Here is a 14,785-nt window from a genome sequence, read left to right as displayed (position 1 = left end):
AAAGATCGGAAGGGCGAGTGTGGCCAGTGAACATGAAGCGATGGTTGTTGGCTGCAGAAAAACAACAAGGCTCTCGGTGGGGCAGCTGACCATTTGAAAAAGCCTGTGTCGTCGCCCCCCCCCCCAGTAGGTGGAGGGAGAAAGGGAGAGGAGGCATGTGGGGAGGTAAGAAAGCCTCGATTTTCGGCAGTTTGTGGGCACCTACTGATGAGAACACACATTCAACTACCGCCACTTCTGCAGTATTTTGGGACGACGATTTTCCCCGGTACATGTGTTGCATTATGACACATTCATTACAAGTGCTGGTTTTTTAATGACAACGTCGAAGTGTAATTAGAACTGTGACACATTATTTCTTTCAGTTGTGGTAGCATGTATTGGCTTCGGTTACCTGGGATGCAGGGTGGTTTTTCATCAGGTGTTTGTAGTGAACTCTGACGTCAAACAACGATAGATACTGTCCTCAGCTGTATGCTTACAAGTAATACATTTTTTAAACTCCTCTCTGTTAAACACCAGCATCTCGTCACTTGAACGTATTTCTCACCATAAAGAATAAAGATGGTACCTTACAACCCAGCCTTTTTTCCCTCCACCTTGTAGATGAAGGGTAAAGTTTGAGTCTGTCTGTCACTAGTTTTGAGTTCCCAGCAGGAAAACACCAGTTGTCTGGTATCGTCAGTTTTTGAGCTTTATTGTGATGTTAGACCATCTGTATGTAGCTCTAAGCATATAGTTGTGTAATTAGGCCTGACCTTTCTGATTAACTACGCAATTAGGTCCTATCTTTACTTCATTTTCCTGACCAAAATAAATAAAGTACACTAACCTAACCTCCCTCTCCTGCACCTGGATAGTTTCCGTGTGTTGGGGATGCACTTGGGCTTTCCATCTAGTAGAACAAGGATTTGAGTCCAAGAAAGGGCACCGCCAATTTTAATTTCCTGTCAATTCCATGTGCCTCTGGTGGTATAATCATGTTAGTGTGGCGCATTTGGGCTTTCCATCCAGAGGAGTAGGGTTCGAGTCACGGAAAGGGCACTGCGAATTTTAATTTCCTGTGAATTCCAATTATGTTAGGGGGGTGGACTTGGGCTTTCCATCCAGAATAACCAGGGTTCGAGTCCCAGAAAGGACCCTGCCAATTTTAACTTCCCGCCAATTCCTGGGTGGGGGGTGGAGTGGGATGTCAGTTCAGTCCTGGGCCAAAGAAACTCCTACCAAAACTCGAAACGTCCACGCTTAGAGAAACAGATGGGGGTGGATGTGGTCGAGGGAGGGGGACTTAATTGATAAATTCAATTAGTCTCCATATAAATTTGATACTGAAATTTGGCTGGAGCCACCATCTCCCAGCTACTTAGGTTTTGTCAATAAAAAAATAATTGTATTCAAATTCCCATTATAAGGCAAAGAGATATATTTGACTGAAGAACAGATTTTTTCTTTCTAAATAATTAAAGAAAAAGAACGTTACAGACTTTACCCAAAAGCTTATCAAATATCTGTCAAGACTATGAAAGAACAAAAGACAAAGGGAGTTACGCTAATAGCAATGATCCTGGTTTAAAAGATGATTTTTGAGAAGAGATTTAAAAAATTAGAATCAGTAGGAGAATACTGGTGAATTACTGTAGTATTCACACTCTCAATACCTTTAGAGAAGAGGAACAAGCATGGGTCAGAATAAGTTTTCTTCTACTTACTTATTTAATTATATAGTTTGATTTTATGTCTCTTGGAACGGAAATGCCGTCTGCCAGCACACAAACCACGACACGTAGTCAGAAGAAGAAAAACAAACAGAAAACAGTGGTGTACGAAAAAGCGTGTCGTGAAAAACGTAAGAAATCCATAGTGCTGTATAACAACTAAAAATTAAATCATAACTATCAGTGTCTAAACAACGAAAACCTTAAAGATATTTTAGCAAACGGCATTTCCCGATGTAAGCGAGAAATCAAGCGAAAATCATCGTAAGTACAGACCAAAATACTGGTAACGAACTGTTTTTCGATCTCAGAGCAAATCAAAATGTAAATAACTTATTTACAGACGACTGATAAAGCTTTACCTCAATAAAGCGAAACACGTCTGGTGAAAAAAAGAGAAAAAAACGCATTTTTGTAGTTGCAACGATAGAAGGAGATGACCACAGAAATGAATAATTGGTACTAAACATTTAATGTAAACATAGTTTCAGTGTTCGAAACTTCAAATGGTTTAAATGGCTCTGAGGACTCTGGGACTTAACATCCGAGGTCATCAGTGCCTTAGAACGTAGAACTACTTAAACGTAACTAATCTAAGGACATCACACACACCCATGCCCGAGGCCGGATTCGAAAGTGCGACGTGCAAATTAATTGAATTGATCAATTAAGTAGTGTGAATACTACGGTTCCAGACTGATGCACTTAGCACCGCTCGGCCACAAAGGTCGGCGTTTCGAAACTTAATGACGTACAATAAATGCGGTCGACTTTTGTCTTTCGGTAGGAACCATCATGTTGTTGTTGTGGTCTTCAGTCCTGAGACTGGTTTGATGCAGCTCTCCATGCTACTCTATCCTGTGCAAGCTTCTTCATCTCCCAGTACTTACTGCAACCTACATCCTTCTAAATCTGCTTAGTGTATTCATCTCTTGGTCTCCCTCTACGATTTTTACCTTTCACGCTGCCCTCCAATGCTAAATTTGTGATCCCTTGATGCCTCAAAACATGTCCTACCAATCGATCCCTTCTTTTTGTCAAGTTGTGCCACAAACTCCTCTTCTCCCCAATTCTATTCAAAACCTCCTCATTAGTTATGTGATCTACCCATCTAATCTTCAGCATTCCACTATCCTCGTTTTGCTTTTGTTGATGTTCATCTTATATCTTCCTTTCAAGACACCGTCCATTCCGTTCAACTGCTCTTCCAAGTCCTTTGCTGTCTCTGACAGAATTACAATGTCATCGGCAAACCTCAAAGTTTTTATTTCTTCTCCAAGAATTTTAATACCTACTCCGAATTTTTCTTTTGTTTCCTTTACTGCTTGCTCAATATACAGATTGAATAACATCGGGGATAGGCTACAACCCTGTCTCACTCCCTTCCCAACCATTGCTTCTCTTTCATGTCCCTCGACTCTTATAACTGCCATCTGGTTTCTGTACAAATTGTAAATAGCCTTTCGCTCCCTGTATTTTACCCCTGCCACCTTCAGAATTTGAAAGAGAGTATTCCAGTTAACATCGTCAAAAGCTTTCTCTAAGTCTATAAATGTTAGAAACGTGGGTTTGCCTTTTCTTAATCTTTCTTCTAAGATTAGTCGTAAGGTCAGTATTGCCACACGTGTTCCAACATTTCTACGGAATCCAAACTGATCCTCCCCGAGGTTCGCCTCTACCAGTTTTTCCATTCGTCTGTAAAGAATTGCCGTGAGTAGTTGGCAGCTGTGACTTATTAAACTGATAGTTCGGTAATTTTCACATATGTCAACACTTGCTTTCTTTGGGATTGGAATTATTATATTCTTCTTGAAGTTTGAGGGTATTTCACCCGTCTCATACATCTTGCTCACCAGATGGTAGAGTTTTGTCATGATTGGCTCTCCCAAGGCCGTCAGTAGTTCTAATGGAATGTTGTCCACTCCCGGGGCCTTGTTTCGACTTAGTGCTCTGTCAAACTCTTCACGCAGTATCTTATCTCCCGTTTCGTCTTCATCTACATCATCTTCCATTTCCATAATATTGTCCTCAAGTACATCGCCCTTGTATAAACCCTCTATATACTCCTTCCACCTTTCTGCCTTCCCTTCTTTGCTTAGAACTGGGTTTCCATCTGAGCTCTTGATATTCATATAATTGGTTCTCTTCTCTCCAAAGGTCTCTTTAATTTTCCTGTCGGAAGTATCTATCTTACCCCTAGTGAGATAAGCCTCTACATCCTTACATTTGTCCTCTAGCCATAGCTGCTTAGCCATTTTGCACTTCCTGTCGATCTCATTTTTGAGACGTTTGTATTCCTTTTTGCCTGCTTCATTTACTGCATTTTTATATTTTCTCCTTTCATCAATTAAATTCAATATTTCTTCTGTTACCCAAGGATTTCTATTAGCACTCGTCTTATTACTTACTTGATCGTCTGCTGCCTTCACTACTTCATCCCTGAGAACCACCCATTCTTCTACTACGTAGTTTCTTCAGTTTTAATCTACAGTTCATAACCAATAGATTGTGGTCAGAGTCCACATCTGCCCCTGGAAATGTCTTACAATTTAAAACCTGGTTCCTAAATCTCTGTCTTACCATTATATAATCTATCTGATACTTTTAGTATCTCCAGGATTCTTCCATGTATTCAACCTTCTTTTATGCTTCTTGAACCAAGTATTAGCTATGATTAAGTTATGCTCTGTGCAAAATTCTACCAGACGGCTTCCTCTTTCATTTCTTCCCCCCAATCCATATTCACCTACTATGTTTCCTTCTCTCCCTTTTCCTACTGTCGAATTCCGGTCACCCATGACTATTAAATTTTCGCCTCCCTTCACTACCTGAATAATTCCTTTTATCTCATTATACATTTCATCAATTTCTTAATCATCTGCAGAGCTAGTTGACATATAAACTTGTACTACTGTAGCAGGCATGGGATTTGTGTCTATCTTGGCCACAATAATGCGTTCACTATGCTGTTTGTAGTAGCTTACCCGCACTCCTATTTTTTTTATTCATTATTAAACCTACTCCTGCATTACCCCTATATGATTGTGTATTTATAACCCTGTATTCTCTTGACCAAAAGTCTTGTTCCTCCTGCCACCGAACTTCCCTAATTCCCACTATATCTAACTTTAACCTATCCATTTCCATTTTTAAATTTTCTAACCTACCTGCCCGATTAAGGGATCTGAAATTCCACGCTCCGATCCGTAAAACGCCAGTTTTCTTTGTCCTGATAACGACGTCCTCTTGAGTAGTCCCCGCCCGGAGATCCGCATGGGGGACTATTTTACCTCCGGAATATTTTACCCAAGAGGACGCTATCATCATTTAATCATACAGTAAAGTTGCATGCCCTCGGGAAAAATTACGGCTTTAGTTTCCCCTTGCTTTCAGCCGTTCGCAGTACCAGCACAGCAAGGCCGTTTTGGTTAATGTTACAAGGCCAGATCAGTCAATCATCCAGGCTGTTGCCCCTGCAACTACTGAAAAGGCTGCTGCCCCTCTTCAGGAACCACACGTTTGTCTGGCCTCTCAACAGATACCCCTCCGTTGTGGTTGCACCTACGGTACGGCCATCTGTATCGCTGAGGCACGCAAGCCTCCCCACCAACGGCAAGGTCCATGGTTCATGGGGGTGGAGCCATCATGGCATCTGGAAAAACCATGGTAATCCAAATAGGGATCGGTTGATGTAACACGGAAGACTGAACAGATTTTCCCTGTACATCATTTTCTTTACGGAACTGCAATTACCATACCATACTCAATCAGACCAAATGCGATTTGATAGTATTTCATAATTTTCCTTTGGTTTCAGTTGATTAAACCTGAATGGAAAGGAGGAGTTTCCAACGAGGGAGGCCGGCCGGAGTGGCCGAGCCGTTCTAGGCGCTACAGTCCGGAACCGCGCGACCGCTACGGTCGCAGGTTTGAATCCTGCCCCTGGCATGGATGTGTGTGATGTCCTTAGGTTAGTTAGATTTATGTAGTTCTAAGTTATAGGGGACTGATGACCTCAGAAGTTAAGTCCCATAGTGTTCAGAGCCATTTGAACCATTTCCAACGAGGGAAATCGTCACTCCGGTTTGAAAATATTCTTTCTGTCAATAAAGACTTTAGCTGTTGTAGCAGTATACTGAATAGATAACACTGCCAAGAGCTAAACAAGTATTTTTAGAATAGTAAGAATATCCTTGTGACATACGTGGTGTTCTAAAACCTTGGGTTTCCTAAGCGCATAGGTCTCTATTTCCGCAATCGAACACCAAATGCGACTGGTTGTGGCCAAAGACATAGAGCCACATTTTTGTAACAGTCATGGACAATAAAGATTCAATACACTGCTCATAGTGTCCCTGAATATATGCTGCTGTTCCATTCCAACAAGTTCATAGTACCAACCAAAAATGTCAAAGGGAACGAATATAGTGAAATGTGAGTACATAGATGCTCTGTCCGTTAGATAGAAACCTACATACCGTTCGTTGAATTAACCATACTTGGTATTGTTACTTCGCTGTCGAGTTTAAATTTTTTGTGTTGGTAACTGATGAGTGAAGAAAATGCCCTAAAAGAATATGAGTGGATCCCCAGAACAACTAAACCATCAGGACAGACTTTCATCATCCGCAGCTCGTGGTCGTGCGGTAGCGTTCTCGCTTCCCACGCCAGAGTTCCCGGGTTCGATTCCCGGCGGGGTCAGGGATTTTCTCTCCCTCCTGATGACTGGGTGTTGTGTGCTGTCCTTAGGTTAGTTAGGTTTAAGTAGTTCTAAGTTCTAGGGGCTGATGACCATAGATGTTAAGTCCCATAGAGCTCAGAGCCATTTGAACAGACTTTCATCCTAAAGCAGCTTCATTTCCTTAATGATAGCAAGTGGTAGTCAATCCTTGTTAAAAGTGTAAAACGTTTAAGCGGTCGGGTCAAGGAAAACATCAAATTTCCAAACAAACGCGGTCGGACGAGACTTTAGTACGCTACCTTCTTTGTAGGTGTACTGCACTTTCTGAGTATTCTTGCAATGATTCTCAGTCTGGTATCTACGATTAGCTTCATCTCGTCGTTCCACTTTAAACAGTTCCGTATGCATACTTCTAGACATTTAATGTATGCAATTGTAAGGGGGATATCTGCCTATTTAAAGCGTTACGTTACATTCGTTAATGTTCAGGTTCAGCTTCCAATCCGAGCACCACCCGCCGATCCTGTGCAGGTATTCCCGTATTTCGCTACGGTTTCTTCACCTTCTGCCTTCTCTGCACAGGGTGTGCGGAAGTTCCGGTTACAAACTTCTAGCACTTGTAAACGGAGTGAGTACATAATATTTTGAATAGCAACCCATGTCTGGAAACGTACCGTTTCGGTTCTACGACAGTAATAGTTCAGATGTGTAACGCGTTCTTGTCTGCTGAGAGAAAGAGAAAGGTCTCAGAGTTAGTTGTCCTAGTCCGCAACAGGGTACACAGGAGACGTGTTCAAGTCTGTAACAACGTTGGTGGTCGTCATATCAAGCTGCTGCTGTAATGCATCAGTACTGTTAAGTATGTACAGTGTGCTGGGTTCTTTTTTGTTTCGGAATCATGTAAACACGTAATGTTTAAGTGTTAATAGAAACAAATGTCCTTAAGTCATAAACAGATGTTTCGTTATGCTTTCTTTCGAATTATTACCTAATAACTGTACTGCGTCACGCGTTATTCCATACCTCAAGCAAAATTAGGTGTATTAAACATCTGAACTGAAACCATCGCAGAACTGAAATGGTAATTTTCCGGGCATGGTTTTCTACTCAAAATTTTGTGTACTAATTCTCCTCTACAAGCCCCACAAGTTAGTAACGGGATCACCCTTTATATAACAGCACCATCTGCTAGGAATTACTCAAATCAGTCACCCAGCAGATCTAATGTTCCGTTCGCTAGTACTTTGTTAATTAGGCGACAGTGGGGACCAAACACATTCAGGGAGTCATGGAAAATAGCACTTTCGCACGTAGTGGGATGTACTCACTTCTGGGTCTCGTGGACGAACAGCGTGAGTTTGATTTCAAGCGATAGATATCTGCGGAATCTCCGCTGAGTCCTACAGACACGATTTTCGTCGAAGAGAAAGATGATAATACGCGACCAGTAAACCTGGTAGCGATATAATTATGTGTGCCTGTTCGGTGAACTTGCTTGTAAACGTGAACGATATCTGTGACAGTGAATAAGTGTAGAATTTCTGAAATAATGTTAACAGGCGCATAAATTATTGGAAAATATAGTCTAACGGAAAGCTAGAGCTAATGTGCTATGAATGCTTGATTCTAAGCGTCAAATGACGTTGAAGATGTGAAATATCATTATCGTAATGAAGGCCTCAAACATCACGCTGATATAATTCGTGCTCCGCCTGTTGTCGGAGAAACGCTAAGTGGATGAAGTCTTTTTAATATTTATCGTCGCGCGTCGTCGTTTATAGACTGATGGGACTGTAATGTACTCCGCGTCTGTGGGAAGTGGAACTAAAAAGGAAACGAGAAGAAAAGCAGCGCGTCTTCCCACAGTGGCGGCCTCTAATGCTTCGCTGCATTATAGCCGCTTTAATGTAGTCACTGACAGAATCACGCCAGAACCCGGGCCATATTTTTATTTTATGCCAAACGACAGCTATGAAAGTTTTCATTCCAAAAAAGGTGCAGCTAGAATATTAAAGTTAAGGGTCGCTAAGTAGCGCTCGTATAACTCGTACGAAAACGTCGCGACACACGTGGACCGGGAGAGACATATTTAGAAAATGTTTAGCTGCCAGTTAAGCAACTCACCGAGCCGGCAAAAGAAGAGGGAGCGGGAACCAATATCACTAAAACTAGGCGTCTGTCAGCCACAGAGCGTAAAAAAAAAGAAAGTGCCACGCAACGGATATCCACATACTGTTCCCTCGCATAAGCTTTTCCCGCTTTCCCTCCTTCTTTCTTCATTTTTTAGAAATTCAATTTATTCTGTAACCAGTCGGGAGAACGGCCTAAACACGGTGTTTTATGTAGCATTTACACGTGAGTTAAGGAGATTGAAAATCCATTAGAGCGGAGACGGACGTAATTGGAGCGGCCGGCGGACTTTGATATTCAGATGATAGGCTAATTGGCTGTGGGAACGGCTACTGTGGCGGCCGCCGCGGGCGCTGCCGCCTGGACCACAATTTGAGCACATTTCAATATCAAAGGCGGTGGCGGCGGCGCTGGCGCAGGCCGCCAGGTTCGCGCCGCCGCCGCTGCGGCGCTGCCATCGCGGCCGTCGACACCGCCTCGTCGCCCACCGGCTGCGTGAGCCAGCGGCCGGCCGCCTGCGGGCCAGTCTGGGATCGTATCTCGCCTCCGCCACACGTGTACTTCCGTGGTAGACGGCGGTGTGTAGCAGATTTATTCAGTGTCGCTCTTGCCTTAACTGCCGCTACGGCTGGAATGAAGTCACTCACTGAAGCCTCTAACAACCCTACCACAACAAAGGTCAAAAATTAATTATGATTGTAGTGTTGCTCACGCGCCTAAATATTGCATTTTACGTGCAACAACAAAGTTATATTATGTGGCAGGTGTCATTATAGCACAGTTAATACAGTCATTTCATGAAATAATGGATAAACTAGGCACTCATCTTTTCGTGTTTCCCACGCTGGTCTCGTTGTGAACTCATGGCTCAATCGCCGAAAATATAGGTGGTGATGATTCCCAGCTCGGGTGCAGAGAGGCCTAGGTGTTATTCTGCGATGTTCAAAAGTTTAATAGATGTGTTTCATAACCAATTTTTGAAGAATAAACTTTTGCAAGTTAAGACAATGGTGATGTAAAAAAAAGTAATCAGCACTCCGGATTTAAGTTACACTTCTTTTTTATTACTTTTGTTGCAACATCACGTTTCAATATAAAACATACTTGAAAATATCTTCCTCGCTGTTAAAGTTCACATTTCATAAACTGACTACAATTTGCGTCTTTTCAACATGACGACCAAGACTTGACTCTTGAATAACCGCTTACGCGCCCAAAGATCATAGTTACAAGTGAAACGTCCCCTTTGAACAATTATACATGACTGTGCTTAAACTGACATACAATATTTTTAGCGCAACGCAATCTGACTTTCAAAATTCCCTACAAAAGAATGGCCCTGACTAACATTAAACTATACCTTTCACAAATCACTTACCTCACAAAAATCTTCGCTGCTCAAGCTACTGCAATACAGCGAGCGCCACTACTGCCAGCTAAATAAAAGATTCAAACTATGGAAGGCACTAACTACTGATAGGGATAGTTAGCAAATGAAAGATATTAATAGAGAACGAACAATGTATTTACCTTGATATCATCACAAGTCATAATATATATATCAGTTCATGACACATTACAAACCTCCGCCATCTCTCTCCCCACATCCACCACTGCTGGCGGCTCACCTCCAACTGCGCAACGTTACGCGCTGTTCACAGCCAGCTGCCTAACACTACAATGGCGAGTATTACAACAATGCAAAGCTGCCACGGACTGCACACAGCACAGCCAGTGATTTTCATACAGAGGTGGCGTTACCAATAAAAAAACCTAAACAGCCTACTTACATAGAGAAAACATAAACAGCCTACTTACATAGCCCTCATGCTCCCCACAAAAAATTTTACAAAATATTTTTGGGCAGTGGCCAATAAGGATTTGAAAAAATTTTTCATAATTACAATAACAAAGAAATCAAATGCACACACTTATTGATATTATGTTGGTCAAAAGCTCAAATTTTCTCACAGTCCATAAAGACAGTCCTAATCGTACATAACAGGAGAATAGCAGTGTTTTTCTCAAAGTCTGAGCAGTAAAAGAAAATGCACACAGAAGTAGTGGATTTCCATGCAGTCTTGAAGAAGTAGTGTTGTCCTTCCAACGGAAAGACAGTGCTGACTCTCGACATGCAGACAAGTATTGGTCCACAACAGAGCAAACCCACAGCAGAGTCAGTCGAAGTTTTGATGAATATTGGTAGGTAGGTCATCACAGAGCAGACCCACTGTAGTCCTGGTAGAGATTACGGTATTGGTGGGCCATCAAAGATGTAGACCCACTGTAGTCCTTGTAGAGACGGCCAGCAGCCATCTGTTGCAAATGTGCAGGTGCACAATCACCATCGAAGAGTCTTGCAGAGAATATATCAAGTCCATAAACCACCACTTGTGCACTCACAACGTTTTTGGAATTGTCCTTAGAACCAGCAATGCTGTTATCCAGTCCCTTGCTGAATTATTAACACACGTGCAAACACTAACAGTCCCTACTTCTCATATATTGTCCACATACTATGACCAACAGAAACGTGTGCAGTGAAATGTAACTTAATTTGAAGAACTGGTAACAATTACAATTTGGTAACATAAAAATACAATAACAAAGGTACAAAATATATCATTAAAGAACATAATAATACAGATAACATTTGTAGTAATACGGGCTTTACAAAAGAATCGAAATAACATATACATCAGTGTTACAGGAATAGTGACATAAGTACATACATAAAATAATGAGAATAGTTTTCGAAACATTAATTTCACACATGAACATTGAAACAGAACAGAATTGTAAACAACTTTACAAAGAAAATAACATATTATTAATGCAACTTATATTTGAGGATAACAGTATTCCTCCTCATAGTGAATATAGCTTAGTATTAGAAGAGAAAAAAAAATTCTATGAAACAGTACACAGAGACAGGAAGAAAACAAATACTCAAGGGTACACAAACACATAGTGGGATAACACCAATAGGAAAGGACAGGGTTCGTTTTCAGTGTAACATTTGGTACTGCAGTCCAACCCAAAACTTCATATATCTCTCCTCTTATTTCATCCTTTGTTTCCACCAAAAAAATTCTAACTAAGCATGCTTTCTGTGTTTATATGTTCACACATTTCTTACCTCATTTTTATTTTCCATTATCTTACCTCATCATTTATTTCCAAGAAAATCCTACCTAAACCTGTTTTCTCAATGCATTTCTTCCAATTCATCGCAACTCATTCTCTTAGAAGCTACCCCCTCTTAAGCTAACTTAAATCTACTGAGCTCAGATGCTAAACTAAGGAACGAGGCAATGCAGCAGCACAAAACAATTAACACAAGCAGCAATGACAAAAAATACAGATTGGCAAAGCTAGCAGCAGCAAATGTAATAACTTATATCAAAACATGACATAGCTCAAGCAGAAAAAATAGTACACTAAAGATAACAATGCAGATAAGGGAAATGTATAATCACATCTTAATGTCTATGTAATTAAAGTGGTGCACCACAAGAAGTTATTCTACCAAAAAGTTACCAATTACTTGAAAAGAAAATTATGAATGCAGTTACTAGTTCCTTCTTATTGTTCTTTCCTTTCCAAGTGCTCCTTTTTTAAAGAATGTGGATCATAAAATAATTATTTAATAGATCTGTTGACAGAAAGTGTTCACATTAGCAAATGCATTTAATTTTATTTTATGAAACCAATGCTGCAACACAGCTGGAAAACAGATGTCAAATGAAATAAGCAATCACGCAAACCAAAGCATAAAAACATCATTCAATAGCTATGTGGCATTTCGTAAGTCAGTAGCTCTCAATTCTCGTAGAAAGACACTTGTCATTATCAGGTTTGCAGATGTAAGAATATTTCCAAGGATAATGGCCTCCCCTTTTTTTTTGTGCTACCTGTGCCGCTGAAAAGGGCTCGCAATAATGGCTTTTTCTCCAGGCGTCTGACACAGCTGGGTGCCCGCGACGCATTACGTGCAGGTGGTCACTTAACTTTCGTACGGAAATATTTACGACAGGAGATTCTGCTACCGTGGTAGTCTCATATAAAAATATTTCACAGGTCAAGAATTAGCGTTGCAAATCTGTAGAAACAAAACCCTATAAATATAACAGTGTCCAAAAAAATTTTCAGTGGCATTGTGATACATTCATGCATATACACACACATTTCATAACTCTTAAAGTACGATTCTTGGTTTCCAACAACCTTTTCATAAATCAGAGTCCCTAACCCCTACTCCTTATTCCTTACCTTATTACACATATACATATTCATATTCATCAACACGTCTTCAATATTTCATCATAATAGCTACATAGCATAATCAGATTCCTCATATAGCATCAGCTTATTTATCATAAACATACCTCAACAGCATAGTACACATCGTCGTCGTAATAATAACATCATAACACTTCAGTCAAATCTTAAAATCGTCGTAACTTCCTCCAATAATTTCAAAACGTAAAAAAAAATTCTCTGCTCATTTCAATAGTGTCATCTACCTCAAACGTACTTTAAAATCATGCTCCCTTACCAAATATATCATTCAATTCTCTCGTAGTATCACAATGGTTCCGAAAAAATATGAACAGTTTACAAAGTACAGACAAAATACGGTTTCATAAGTGTGAAGTTATCCAACCGTGTAATTGCGTAAACATGTGTCACTGATGCAGTAAAATAAATGTTTGTCTCTCTCAGTTAAATAATCAGATAGCTGTGTAATTTGTGTGTTAGAGAAATAAGGTACCGATGTGTAAAGTTGTATAAGCAAATACCATATTAGCTAGGGTTCCTTGTGCTTGCCAAACACATGGTACACAAAGTAAGCGTGTACCCCCCTGAGGATAAATGTAATTATACCCTCAGGTGTTACAGATTACAGCAATGGAATGTAATGTATCACGGAAAACTTTCTTTGTAATTAAAAAAACCTTTAAAAATAAATGTTTTAAGTACAAAATCTCTCAAATGCGTGTCCTGTAGCGCCAAATGTGCGTCTTGCTGTAAGATAATTCTGTGGAAGTGTCGTAATTATCGTCCTCCGAAAGCTAAGTTCTGCAGAAGCCAATGTACTTACCTCATGATAAAAAAAAGTGAAATGCTTTGCGTATAGATATCGTAGTTATTATGCTTATTGGCGTGATGATGAAAGTACTGTGCTGTAACGTATTGTTGTGCTATGGAAAAGGCTGTCTCCTTGTAGCTATACCACAAAAGTTACTAATAAAACATGTTTTGATTTCCAGAAGAATTCAGAAAACTGTGCAGATATAAAACAAATACACTGCAAAAGCAACATTGTAAATTGTCACTCATTAGTAGCGTCGTGATAAAATCGTGTAGCTGTCACATAAACTAACTATTGTCTCATCTGGTATCTCACAGAAAGTACTTTAAATCCGGAATGTATTTTCAAGTAAACCAAAATGTTGCATTAAAATCTCATTAGCAGTACTGGTAAATGTTCTAATCGTGCAACTAACAAGCAAGAATGTACACACACAATAACACTGTGACGTCTGTTTACTATAACAATGCATTCGTCATTTCTGTTTAAATAAGTTCTCTTGGTTCTTGATTGGATATTTAACTTCAAACATTGTTGCACGTTAACAGATTCTAAGTCTGACAAGCATACTAGTGATGTAAAGTGAAAAGTTTTATGGCAATGACAAAGTGAAAAAGCTGATTATCTTTCAATAAACGGTTTTACATGTGAAATATGGTGTAAACCTTTACTCTTCCTAGTACGCAGAATTTCAACTTGAATGCAATTATCATCCGGTATTCGTCCGTAAAGAATACTGGAATTTTGCTCAAGGTTAGCGTCAATGTTATTTTTCTCTGAGCCAGCCGGCGCACGCGGCTGCCTGCGGTGTGAGTCATTGTCTGTTTCTTTGTTGGTGCGCGTCGTTACTGGGATTAGGAGGCCTAACTTCCACAAATTCGCCTTGCCGAGAGGGCCCAGCTCTGTTTAAAGCTCGCCAGTTCCGATGGAATTCAGGTCTGTCGTTTTGTCGGTAGTTTACACAGTTTCTTTCTTGTCGGCCACGTGGTGGAGAATTTCTCCCTGAATCGTAACTCTGCGCCGAACTGTTGCGTCTGAAGTTATTCTGTCTCCCTTGATAAGAATTGTTTTTGTTCCCATATTGTCTGTTTCTATGGTAATCTTTGTCATATTCATTACTACGGAAATGCGATCTTTCTCTGTAACTATTATTACTCTGCCAGT

Source organism: Schistocerca piceifrons, chromosome 2, assembly GCF_021461385.2.
Source record: "Schistocerca piceifrons isolate TAMUIC-IGC-003096 chromosome 2, iqSchPice1.1, whole genome shotgun sequence".
Lineage (NCBI taxonomy): Eukaryota > Metazoa > Arthropoda > Insecta > Orthoptera > Acrididae > Schistocerca > Schistocerca piceifrons.
Note: the sequence above shows the minus strand (reverse complement) of the source record.